The sequence below is a fragment of the Vollenhovia emeryi genome, unplaced genomic scaffold (genome assembly GCF_000949405.1).
Source record: "Vollenhovia emeryi isolate VEMERY1.0 unplaced genomic scaffold, V.emery_V1.0 DF939381.1, whole genome shotgun sequence".
NCBI lineage: Eukaryota > Metazoa > Arthropoda > Insecta > Hymenoptera > Formicidae > Vollenhovia > Vollenhovia emeryi.
This window is the reverse complement of record NW_011966985.1, coordinates 39993-54365: the sequence shown is the minus strand read 5'-3', so window position 1 is coordinate 54365 and position 14373 is coordinate 39993. Positions and strand designations below refer to the sequence as shown.

The window sequence follows — 14373 nt, the reverse complement described above, 5'->3', positions numbered from 1 at the left end:
TTCTATTTAAATAAAAATATCAAATTTCAAGTAAATCTATGTATTATACAATATTAAGTAAATTAATTTCAATCATTACATTTTTACATTTAAATAAAGATTTCATGAGATATAGAATACTATTTATTAGATGAAATAATTGTTTTTGTTAAATAAGAAATCCAATTTTCTTCGCTGCGAAAATTACATCTTAGTAAGCATTTTATAGAATTAAAATAAAATTTTTTGAATTAATTATATTCTTTGATATTTAATAAATACTTAAATTAAAGCAATGCATGTTTTAATTAATTTATAATTTTTTAAATGTTACGTTAACAAACTATTAGAAGCCACCTGATGAATAATTTTCTTGAGTTAAGTAATATTTTTTTCGATTAAGATATTTTTTTTATCAGTGTACTAATCATTTAAAGGTCTCTATTCTTACTTGCGATTATATGTGGTACAAATGTGGTGCACTGTATAAATATGTGCGTGGTAAATCATCATACCTAGTACTCGTGTGTATTCGCAAACGCCAGCATTGTTGACCACAACGTCCACGCCACCCAATGTCTCGATATGCTCGAATGCTGCATCGACCTCGGTATCGCGACTTACATCGCAGCATATAGTATGTAACGTGCCGGGGAAGCCTTCCCGCCTACATTCCGCAACGAGTTTCGCTAATCTTTCTTTCTGGACATCCAGGGCGGCCACGTTCACTCCGTTTTGCAGAAGAGCACGTGTAATTGCTTCGCCGATGCCGGATGCAGCGCCGGTAACGACTGCGGTTTTACCAAGCCAACGATCCATAATTGCCTGTCTGCAAGTACGACGTAGCTCGCGGTTGACATGCCACTAATAACTACCGGGCCGAAAATAATATCAGCCTCGTAAAAAGCGCAATCATGGGCGTTCACAATCGCGGCGACATTAAATTCAGCCGTGAATTTGTGGAAATGGCATTTCGATTAACAACACTAACGCACGTACTTACCTGCGTATCTCCTATTCTCAACCGTCAGCAAAAGTAGTTTGTCACGAAATGCACTGCGAAGACCGCGGTATACTTATATACGATTATGGAATCGTAATCGCTGTCGCAAAAAAATTATCTGACGCAGCAGGTCAAACCGGTCGCATCAACGCCGATAGGTAGCGTCATACGAACTGTGCGTGGCACATACGCGTAAGATTATAATCGGGACAACTCTGATAAGAGCTGAATCATTCTTTCACTCGGAGTGGGGATTAAACCCGGAAATTGCAGATGATTATATGGAGTAGACCTATGTATAACAGCTCTCTACAGACGAATATGCGGTGAACACACCTATACATGTGCGCACACACGCACACACATGTTTATTCATTTCCTTACGAAAGTATAATATAATAGCGATCTTCGGTTGCTTGCACTAGTGCGCACTGAGTGGACGCTTGTTTACAGTCAATTCTTATATTTAAGGATCGTCTTAAATATCTCTTGAAATATTTCGTAGTCAATAAAATGATCTGCATAGCATCCGTGCCGATCATTTTTTGGCTAAATACTTTTTGAACGTGTATCTAAGACAAAGTTGAATATAAAAATTGACTATAAACAGGCCTCAGTGCACACTAGTGCAAGCAGTCGAGCTCGCTATAAGATACATTGTAATAATATAACAAATTTATGAGCTTACCATTTTTCAAATTGAGAAACAGAATAAATGTGCACTTGGGATATTTTATAATTCTTTAAATAATGTTATTGTGTTGATTATGAATATCATAATCAATGTATTAATTCATCACGCTGTTATTCAAAAGAAAGGAAGGATATTCCTTGAGATAAAGAGCAGACGCGAACGAGCCATTAATTTTCCTACAACCCACAGCCAGCGAACCGCTATGTTAAAAGTTTTTGCACTCGCATCACAACTCTAATAGAGAATATTCTGCGAAACACAGGGACCATTTTTCGTCGTAGACATGTCCCGAACGTTGGGCACGTATAGGCCAGACGCATCATGGAGGAGGACAGAGATCCTTCGGCTTAGGTTTATCCGTTTACCCACTGGTTCCGTCCTACAGTTTTGCCGCGGCCTTTACTTGTTTTAAGTGAAGCGCGACGTGACCTGCCGCAATCCCCTTCGTATCCACGTACAATCACATTGGCTTCTGCGTACCGTCCCTGAACCAATCTCTTCCGCGGAGACATCGGGCAGAATATCAGGATATTTCGAAATCCCGGAGATTCCGGTAGACGACTTCTAGAGACCTAACCCGTAAGAGGGGGATCTTATTGTCAAAATATACAATACAAATATCTCAACTTATGACCGTCAGAAGTTTGGGCTTCGATCTCTTACCAAAAAAAGTATTTATCTGGCATATGTAAAATAAAAGAAATTATTTGCGACACGCAATTAATAGCGAGCAAAAATGTAAGTGTTACTAAGTGCATTAATGTTTCGTGCATCTGGAATATTAGAGAGAAACAGGAAGGGCAAAAAAAAAGCTTCGCGATCTCTTCTAATAAGCAATCGACAAAATTATGCAGGTGGTCGTGTTTTAGCACGGAATATCATATACACGAGTTTATTTGTTACAAGCGAGAAATGCAATGAAAAATTGACAAGTGCAGAATTTTGTATTTCAATTTACTGCCGCGTGAATGTAATTTTTCTATCGACAATTATGCTATCGCGGATCCGTTGGTGATCTCGAGATTCAGAGCAGGAACCTTTGCCGTCGCCAGCACCGTTTCCTCCTCTCGCTCTCTCCCCTTCTTCACAGATAAACGATACTCGTTTCCGGACGCAATAACAACGGCGTGTATCGATCTTCGTGAGCCGGCATCTGGTACCGGGTCCGGTGCCGGGCCGAGGGCATTATTCTTGTTCACGCAGGACGACGAGGAAATCGACAAGAAACCCAGAGGAGGCTCCTCTCTCGCTTCCTGGCCCGGTCCGGCCCGCCAGATGCTACTACTACTCGACCATTTCTCAATGTTGCCGTGATTACGCGCATCGTTCCGCACTTACTACCGTGGATCCATGTTTTTTTCATAGGCGACAAATTATACAACGATGTGCGGGAACGTGATCTCGTTAAACCGAGGCGAAATTACAAAGCATATAGTACGGTTTCCGCGAGATGAACAGTATTATATTACGCTTACGTATGCGCGAGCAAGAAGCTATGTGTTTTCTCTTTATTAAATTTTTCTCAAACTAAATACGCTTTTCAGCAAAAATTTACGACATGTCGCATAAATATGGAATTATTCAATATTAAAAACTGAATAATTTTAAAATCATACTGATTTGTTTCACTGTCAAGAAAAAAACTGGTTTGAGGATAAAAAATGAGTACGTGTGAAACCTGTGCAGAACGTAATGTGTGTATACGCGCGCGTTCTGATTTTCTTAAATATTTGACTTACTCCGCGGAGTGCTTTGAAGTCGATGAAAGGCGAGCGTATTTCTTGAGATATCAGAAATGTTCGGGCACACGACTTAAGAAGTAACGACCTTCGAACCAAAAATATTATTATACTCCGCGCCAGCTGACGAGGAAATCAAAAAGAAAGGTGGAGGAAAGCTGTGTTCTTCGATTCCGGAGCGCCATATGCTTCTGCCGCTTGGCTATTTTTCAACGGGTCGTGATTACATATACCAATCCGTATTGCTACAAGCCCGAAGCCTTCCTCTCTTACAGTATACGTAACCATGAATTGCACGTATTAAACGCGAAAGAAAATAAATGTCAACAAATTGAAAGCCGGTTATAGTGTCAATAGAGTAGAAGAGCTTCGAAATAAACTGCGACACGGATGCAGACATTTCTAAAGGAATCCGCGTGTAATCTTTCCTCAAATTGATAAACAATTACTCTCTCGGAAAATAGAAAAGAATTTAATCACTGCAATCTTGCAACTCGGAGAAAAGTTGACTTATTTTATTTATTTGCTTCTTATGTACGTTACGTGTATCCACGCCGTTTCCAATAGCTCCTGTGAAAACATATAACCGGTCGAGTTCAGTCCAGAATCTTCGATTTTACACAAAGTTTGGCTTTACACGTCGTTTCCGCCAGCCAGATGTGGAGAAACGACCATTGGGCACCCATAATTTTCGAGTTATCGAAAAAACTTGGGATCCGAAGCGCGAAGCGGGTGCCCGCCGAGAATTTCCGAAACTTTCTTCCTCGCCAGGTGCAAACGAGATGCAAACAACCCGGCTGCCAGGCCATTTTGAAAATTCCAAACGGGTCATCCAAGTAGCTCCGCGTGCGGGAAATGCGAAATCAGCCGCCCACGCGCCTTCGCGCAGGCGTCCGGCACCCGATAACTCGAAAACTATGACGGTCCGATTGGGGGGGGGGGGGGCTTTTAAAATCTTAGCGTGACAAATAAAGTCGAAAAGGAAACTTGAAAGAAAATTTCGAAAATCCGGACTCGTTGACCCACTTCAACTTTCCGGGCTGAAGTAGTTGCTACCAACGCGATAAGACGCAAACGAAGTGCGGCGACTTTGTTCAACAAAAACTCAGAAACTTAAGAGCGAGTCCATCGCGAAGTTCTCCATTACCGGCCCCTTGGAAAACTGTTTGCGTAATATGTAGGACATAAATGGGGGGACGAAATTCAAGGAAGTCGCTGCAAAGTTACATCGCGCAAGTCACGAGTTTCTTTTGTCCGTTCGCTTAATTATTCCTCCACTTCCCAGAGATTCATATTTATCCGGTGTGAAAATAAACTCGAAAATCTATGATGTTCGCGGCAAGAAAACGCTAACTAGAAAGCGCATCGTCCCGAGCAGGGATGAGAAAAATGAGGAAAGATTTGCCCGTTTTCCGCTTCAAAGCGCCAGATGTTCCCGTTAGTCGGCCATTTCTCAACGACGCCGTGATTACACGCATCACTTTGTATTGCCGCAACGTCGCGTCTTTCTTTTTCTGATAGTCGCAAAATATGCATAATATAAGCGCGAGCGCTGCGGAAACTTATTCTAGGCTGTATCTCATGTTACGATTAACGAATCAATATTTCTTCGCAATTTCCCTGTAATCGCGAGAAGATTATTCAATTTCCATCGTCTTAACGTTTTCATTGAAAACAAAGGTCTGAATACTCAGTTTATTGAAAATAATACGTTACTAAAGGATGGTGATAGTAAAATCTATAATATATAAGCTGAATCGAAAAATTATTCAGGACATGCCGTTCAACCTTCAATAGCGGATGTACTATTTTACAAGAAGCATCGGTAGAAAAATACAACAGGTCAAGACGTGCAGACCATGCGAAAGAGATATCTGCAAGAGTGATCGATTCTTGATTTCCGAGAGTATCCCTGATTCCACTTGACGAGAACGGAGATTCCTATGACAGCTTTACAAAGAGCTCATCTCTAACAGAGGTTGCCTGGAAGTTATTTCGAAGCCTATTCGGAAGTTTAAAGGAACTATCGAAGAATAGCTGAGAACACATAGAGCGAGAGGCGGCATTCAACTTCGTTTCCGAAGCAATAAACGATAACGGACGGTATCGACGTTCTTTCAGGCTATCGAACTAATCTATAAACGTGAAGTAACTGGTTCCGCGTTCTTATGATGTCAATTCCATATCTTCGTTCATCAATCTCGTTTGTACGTTTAAAAGATAGATGTATATATTTAAAAGATAACACACACACACAGAGAACACTTATAAAATGAGAAACATTTATGAAAAAATACCATTTTAACTAATAATGCAAGCAGGTTTACATTTCATAAATATTTATATTACGAACAATAGAGAAAAGCGATTTTTCTTTAAAATTTTATTTTTCATTGTGTTCGATTTAAAAAAAAGAATTGTGAGTCTTGTCCTAAACGCCACAGTGGGACAATTACCGAAATCATATCAAACTTTTTCCATTTACTGAAGCATCGATAAATGGCATCGGTACTTCGTTTCGATAGTTTCCTGTAAAATATTTTCCAGACATTTAATGATTGCCGTCGACGTCTCAACGTTGTTGAGTACATCCTGTATTGGACGTATTTTACGAGAAAAGAAGAAGCGTTTCTCTCTTTCAGTTGTAATAAAAAGAGCTAGGGCGAGTAAAAAAAAATGCAGAATACAGAATGCTTCGACTCGAAGTTTCGCCTGACAATACAACATCCTCTTTAATTTGTTATTTGTTGCGATGTTATCAAATTCTGTCTATTTCATCGACATTAAATTGCATCACATCCATATTTTATACTTTCAATAAGCTCATATAATGCGGTTTAGTGAGCTTCGAAAAGTATCGTATATTTTTATGTAAAAAGATTCAATTTGCAATACAGTATAATATAAAAATGTCTATAAAAATACTTATAATAAATCGTGTAACTGTATTGCGACTACACGAAGAGAATTTTCTCCTGAAGTTTATCCTGAAAATCATGTGATCGCGGGACAACATGACATTTCGAAGAATTTTATGAAGGCTTCTTGAAATTTGACCATGCGTTTCACTAGTAGAGTATATAGTAAAATTTCAAAAAACTCTCATGTGTGTGAAGGTCTTCAGCATGCCATGTTGTCCCGTGATTACACGATTTTCGAGGTAAATTTTAAGAGAAAATTCTCTCCGCCTAGAGGCGTGAAGTGCACGATGGCTGTTCCTCACGCTCGCGCGACAGTTAGTCCAACAATTAGAAGAAAATGATAAATGCGACATTGCACGCGGGATTAAGACGAGACGTTGACTCAAGTGTACAAGCCCGCGATTAACGCTAAATACTTGAACGACTGCGTACCCATGTTTTTTCGCCGCCGTCAAAATACCTCTTCGGCTGATTACTTCACCGCTAAAAAACAAAAAGGGAAATAAGAAGACCGCGCAAACCCGTAGTTAGTTTCACTCAACGCCCCGGCCGTTTTCACGATCTGCATTCTGATGCACGGGTCTTTTGCCGGCGCTTCCACCTGTTCCCAGATCCCTCCTCTGTTTATCCCCGTGTATAATTTCAGCCGACCGGTGACTCGTTAATTTCTCGGTGCCTCGTTCGCGGTCATTCCTACCCCCCCTCGAGCCCCGCCGCGCCTATCCCGAGCCTGTATTCGCCGTTGGTGCGTCTAACGACCGGGCGTCACTGTGCGGTACAGCCCTGAGACCGATCTCTCCTATACATATTCATGAGGCAATAAGCCCGCCGCTGATCTTCCGGGGAATGGAACAACAAGGGAAGAATGGAAAGTAGGGACGGCGGCGCTGGGCCTGAGCAGACATCGTCGGGCTCTCGCTCACTGGGGAAACACTCGTCAACCCCCTTTCGACTGTTTCGGCATTCTCTCGCGTTTACGTGGTGGCTCGGCCGCGTTTTATTCCACCTAAGACGACGGAACGTAGATGAGGGACCGTGCCCGCGGTACGAGGACCGGCACGATATTATTTTACAGGCTATTTGCGTCGTACGTGCGCGATAGCCGCCTACGACAACAATTTTCCCTCTGAACCGTCAAACGTAGCGCTCGACCTCTGCTGCATCAAACATCGCGAAAAGGCTGGATTGACAAGAATTGCTTTTACTTGCGGCAGTTACAGTCCCAAAGCTGCGAAATGCGCGTGTACATATGCAGATGCACACGAGTGCGAAATTGCTTCAGCTCGAAATATCGTCCAGGGAGAATTTGGCGTTTTAAGAGTACACTGAAAAAAATTTCTGGTTGAATATGGACGAATCAGATAATTCCTTTAGGATTTACCAGAATTCCTTTAGGATTTACCTGTAATCCTACAGAAATTCTGGTAAATCCTAAAGGAATTATCTGATTCGTCCATATTCAACCAGAAATTTTTTTCAGTGTAGGATTACAGGAATTCTGGTAAATCCTAAAGGAATTCTGGTAAATCCTAAAGGAATTATCTGATTCGTCCATATTCAACCAGAAATTCTTTTCAGTGTAGGCAACGTAAATCAGTACGTATAAAACTGACAGTCTTTTAAAATGTAGTATAGATGTAAATATTATCTGTACGTATCATCTATTTGTCTCTCAGGACGATAACGGTTACTTTGAAAGTTATATATTCATAAGCGCCGTTAATCCTTTTGGGGCGACTATGGAATACAAACTACGGGCGTCGTAAAACCACGCGGTTTTACGACAACCATCCCGAAAGGGGTTAATAACTGACGCCGCATTAATAACTGAAATAAATAACGCGGGAGGTTTATCTGGCAAAGTCTTAGCTCTAAATATCAGAAGATTGTATTATAGCGAGGCGTAAAAATAATTACAGCCGGAATTTAATAGCGAGCTGCTGCACTTGAAAAAATTTAACATAACGTCTCACTTGTGTTACAGACGTATAATTTAAACTATAAATTATCTAAATTAAATTTTTAAAAGAAACTCCTGAGAAATCTCGGAACATTCCTTGATATCGATCGTTTATCAGATTACAACTCGCGACAAAGCGGTACCTCGGTAGCAGTGACGACTGTTACCAGGGCAGAGTTGCGGTGAAGGAACGGAGAACAATACCTTCCTCCTCCACTTAAAATATCGTGGGGGATTCAACTATAAATATAAGGAGAATCTTTGCTTCAGTAGCTTTAGTTGCTTTTAGCTTTAGCTGTTCAACTGATCCATTAATCCATAAACTCACGACTCACTAACTTGACAAATAGAGTTAAAACTAAAGCCGAGAAACGTCTTGACTCGGACCTAAATCTTATATTGTTGATTCGAATTTCAAGAAGTTTTGGACATTTGAGAATAAAGTAAGAGTTATATTAAGAGAGATAATAATTAATTCAATCCAAGATCTATCCTCTCACTTTCTCTGATCGCTGACAAAGAGTGTGGCGGACAGAATCCTCTATTCCTCTCTGATCGCTGACAAAAAGTGTGGCGGACAGAATTCTCTATTCCTCTCTGATCGCTGACGTAGAGTGTGGCGGACAGAAACCAACATCCTTACTCCATGACCAAAAGGAAAGGAGGAAAACGAGTTCAAATCAAACGCGTTAAATACCAAATCAAGCAGGCGCTAAACTCTAATGAAGATCCTATACTTTTCCTGCTTAAATTAAGAGAACTTGAATCCAAGGACAACGCCTCAATCGCGAAATCACAGAATTATAAACTAATTCCAATAGATTTCGAGGTCAATTACTTAAATTATAAGTTTATTAATAAAGACGATCCTCGTTATAAGGTTTATCAAAATCGTTATCTCTTTGGTCCTGAAGACTGATTAAAAGTAATTAATTCACACAATCGAGTCCAAATCCCCGGTAGAGCACTTAAATGTGTTGACCGAAAAACGGACGAAACTTTGACTTTGTCAGACCTTGACGGAACGTGACGCTTGTTTCTTTCGTTATTTTAGAGTCATGTAACTTTGGGGAGCAACGCCTACGTTTGTACAGAAATCTCGACATATTTCGCACGCCTGCATTCCGACGCAAATCGGAATAAAATCCGCGCGCCGACGTATATCTCAATTTTGAATTCCGATTTTGCGCATCGATCGTTCTGTATTAACAGCAGCCGACTCAAAGAGTCCGCATGGCGGAAGTATTTGCGTCGCAAACATCGTGTTTGTCAGAGGCTCCGGACGCCTCCATCTAACTATCCGTCCCCTCGCCGCATCTGTCCCACCCTTTTTCAACATTCTCCATCTCGGGCTGTCCTTCTGCCCCTCCCCCCCCCTCCCCTCTCTCTCTCCCCACACTCGCGAAACGCCGTGGTGTGAATACGAAACCGTTTGGCACCTCTGAGTTGAATTCGAAATTCACTCGACGACAATGCGACGATCGATAGAGATAGTACGGTTCTAATCTCGCCTTCTCATTAGCCGCGTTTGTTATTCACGGCAGTCGTGTCAGCCAAAAATTATTAGAGAACGAATGCAGCCCCACACTGCAGGCGGAAGACCCGGAGCTCGCTCGACAATCACAATTCGGTCGAGACGTGCGCGCGGATCGTCCGTTTCGAAAGCGGAGAAGTCGGAAACGTTATATGTAAACGATTAATAATTATCGCGCGAGTTGCGGACGCGGAGATGTAATAATTGATTGTCTCGGCCGTACAGCAAGTTTGCCGAAGAGCTCGGAAGGATTTTTCGTGACACGCAATTTATTCCGCCTCCACGTTACTCACGGACTTATAATTAATTTTGTGTTTTAACTGTAAGAGACGAAGTTTAAAATAACTCATCCGATATTGTCAATAGCAAGCAACAGCCTGTCGTCGACAACTCCTCGTCGCTTCTCGTCGTAGCCAAAGGGCACTCGACTCGAACAAAGAACGGCTGTGACCGGGTGCCTGCGACTTAAAGCCTCGGAAAATGTCTCGCCCAGAAAAATGCATCGTTTACCATTTTCGATCATTTTTATTTCATTTTTTTTTTACCCTTACCTCGGCGCCGTACACAAAGACCTACTGTTCCATCAGCTGCGGGGGGGATGAGAGAGACGCCATTCAGTTCCGAGTTAATTAGGACTGTGCCAATTTTCCCGTTTATCGCGGTTTTCTGTGCTCTTATCTCTTAAACTGTTTGCATAATACGGCTCGGTTTAACGCCAAGTGCGCTCTCACGGAGCTCAATTTTGTTTGAATCAATAGAAGTGTATTTCCCCGTTCATTCGCCGTGGCTCTCCGCGGGCAAGGTTGCGTTACGTGCATACGATTTTCAATCAACAACTTCCCCGCGCGCGCCGGCACGCCGCACAATGCAACGTCACTCATCCAAGGGGGACAATATATCCCGGAATCTATTGATAAAATGCACAATACTCGCATTCGAAAGCTTCTCCTCTCCCCGACATGCAAATGCTCGTGCATTCTCAGATCGCTGCGTATCGCTTCTATTTCGCCGTAAACGTGTTAGTGTTGCGGCGCTGCACATTTACGCTCTCAAAGACAATGAGCCACAATCACAATATCAAGATATTGTGATTGTGGCTTATTGTCCTGGGCATTTCGTCAACACATCAATAACGAGTTGACAATCATTTGGCAAAATGACCGAAACACTTTCGAAATCCCGTTTTACCCTCGGTTTTACCTCATGTTCGTGACTGATAAATAGAACAGTAGCATATCTTTAGGAATATTTTTCTAATCATTCAGTTTTATCTCCGATAGAATATGTTTGCTATGCTGCTTCCTTAATATCGAAAATGCTGTGCAAAGTATCGCGTACCGATTGTTGTAATCTTTGTCATCTTCGATAATTAATTTGCACACGATCATATAATTGTGTCGTGTTGTGTTTGTGTTGTGCCGTGCGATGCAGCCAAGAAATTTGAGAGGAGGCCTCGGAGAACGTCGAATGAAGCAGCCATGGGGTGGGTGTAATTTAGTATTCGTATGTGGTACTTGGTATTTAATAAATACTTCATCGCACATGTAATATTGCGGGGCGTCTTGTATAACAGTCGTGTATTATTTCAATTACACTATTCAGCTTTGACGAATTGGTGACGTGTTGCTTCTTAATTAAAATTGTATCTGATCGATTTCCAATCGAAGTGTGTCCATTACTCCAGATTTTCAGACACGAAACTTCGTCGTTTGTATCTCACTGACGTTCCTTTCGGATAAAATTCAAACAATAACTATAAATGCGAATCTTAGAACTTGAATTGTAAAAGCTTTCCACAATTTTTGACCGATTAATCGCAACAAACGCGAGTTCGGCGGGCACTCGACGTCTGAAGGACTTTGAAAATCCCTCGCTCAAATCGGAAGAAGGTCCATCTCGTGTCCGACCTTTGTCCCGTAGCACCTATGGCGACGTTCTCGCTATAACGACGCTCTCGACGAAACATCGTTCGAGTCGCGCGTCCCCGAACGACGTAATTACGTTGACCGTGATTCCGCGCTAGGCGGGGTGGTTCACTGTGGTTTCGGGTAAGGGCTAAGTACAGCCCTGCGGCCTTTTCGCACAGTAATTGGCCCTTGGCGAGTGCGGTCTCACTGCTTCATTACGTAAATTGACTGGCCGAGTAAGTGGCACGAGCATCTCAAAAAGCTACCACTCGCGCTCCGAACGCTGTCTAATGTGTTACTCCGAACGAGATTCCGAACCCACGCTGCAAATCCTTAGTAAATCTACCTCTTTTCATGCTGGCGCCATGCTAGCCAGTGATTACAAACTCTGACAGTGTCCTATTACTCTTGCTAAAAGTACACGAAACCACAGAACGAGAGACTGCCTCTTCCTTTACTTACAAGCCTCTTAGATATTTACAAGCGACTTACGAATACTGGCATAACCGTGCAGTCTTGAATCTTTAAGATCTTCAATAAGATATATACATCACATTTGAGAGAGAGTAGATCGTAGAATTTATTATATTTTATTAATCGCACTGCCCATTGAAACATGTTCTTAATAAACAAAATTTAACGGTATTTTGATATAAGAAATAAGATGGCCAATATGGTCCACGCAGGATACGGCGCGCAGGACGGGATGGAAAAACGGTATATAAATTAACACATTGTATAAAACTATTGGACTAAGGTACATCTTGCCCGGACCATATCAGCTATCTTATTTCCTATTGCGATTTATATCAGAATTGAATAACCAATGGATACTCGATATCGTCAATGCAGCTTTTATATATATACTATGTGAATGCAAGAATAATCGGCGGATCGTGCCGGTTTAAAACATTTATGACCCGAAGGTTTCGAGATAAATGTACTTTCACACTTCCCGATGGGATGTTAAAACATTAATGAGATACCTCGTGATTAACGTAAGCGACTGCATAAACTAGGCAGGCCCGCCGTCGTCGGTGGACGAAACGTAAGGCATGACAAGGGAGCGGGGAGCACTTAGAATATCATAAATTCGCGGCTGTGGTTGCGCAACGACCGCGATAAAAAAAAAGGCAACTTACTCCGTAAACGCGATTTTGCATTAACCACTCGAGGGATGGGGTTCGCAGGGCGTCGGACGGCGCGGACGGGGAGGGGCTGGCATGGGCGGACAGGTATCTCAACTTTTCTCATATCGTTTCACGTTCGTTATTACGCGCCGAGTTGCCGCGAGGCGGATGAGTAAAATTAATGGCTCCCATTTGGAACTATTCCCACGGACTTTGGCCTTTTTTTCCTCTCGCTACCTCTCGCGCTCCCTCCAGCGTGTTCACCCTCGCGCCTATTCGTTTCTCTCTCCTCGTTATCGTTACATCGCCGGGATTTATAATTAACGTTAGCATTCCTCGGCCCGGTCGCCAATCGTGAGGCGCCGACGCAAACTTTTATCAAATTATTGGAACACAATGCTCTCTTTACCATGACGCTCGGCATTTTACCAAACGAAATGCGAGCTAAGTGATTTATCCTACGGAGCTGTTAATGCGTGCCACATTGTGACACATTTGTAAGATGATTACCGGCGCTCTATCCGTTTCGTTTCATTCATTTCGCCGAGCGGTAAGCTCACGCGCTAAAATGTCATAATTTTAACCAACGTATAGCAACCAATCTAACACCTCGAAATACGATACAATTTTCCCCGTTAATACACTTTCTTTTGGATAAATTTTTAAAAATTCAAAGAAACGCAAAACTTACAAATATTTAAAAAAATTTAAGTTTAATCAATTTAAAGATAAGAAGATTCTGATTGTGCATATACATATATAGCTTCATTTACAGAAATTTATTATCCTTAAAAAAGTTACTGTCCGTCGCGCATTTATCCGTCCGAAAGAAGATGCAAATGCATCTCGAATTAATCGGAACGTAATCACTGTAACACGTTTATCGCGCACCTCGTGTATCTCTCTCATCCGACGCAATTACGAGATATACGTGACAAATTGCTCGCATTGCCGATAAGTTATTTACATTTCATTACCGGCGTCCGAGTAATTTGTACTCTCTGCCGGCGTATCGGAAATTTTTTGCTATCGCGCCACGTTGCCGTGGAAAAAGTGCGAGTGGTTGGAGAACAGGTACAGGTAAGGGATGAACGGGGGAAGGGGGTTGGAAAGAGGAAGGAACGACGGGACGTGGCGCGGAAGGAGGAGGAGGGGGAGAGTTACATCGATGCGGATGGAGACGCGACACGTTTTTATTAATACCTTCTCTCGCACACCCTCGTCCGTGGGCACGTGACGCGTCGAAGGAAAAAGTTAACGAACTTCTCGAAGCGTCGCGACGAAGGAACCTGCCTGATAAATAGCGGAGGATGATGGGGAAACGGCTGCAGGACCGCGCATAGCCGCATCTATCGGGCGAACCAAGAATGTCTCCGATGATATATGGGACAGATAACTCCGAAGGGTGACTGGGTAATTCATTCGTAAGTCATAAGTCCGCGCGATAAGGGTTATTTATCGATCTTTCCCCTTTCTTGTTCTTTTTCGGGGCTCTCTCGTAGGCGT

The 14373-nt window shown here is 42.3% G+C and overlaps 1 pseudogene; it reads right to left on the bottom strand.

Annotated features, from left to right (window-relative positions):
* Nucleotides 1–411: 411 nt before the first annotated feature.
* Nucleotides 412–1175, bottom strand: LOC105558107 (annotated as a pseudogene).
* Between the last annotated feature and the right edge of the window lie 13198 nt (nt 1176–14373).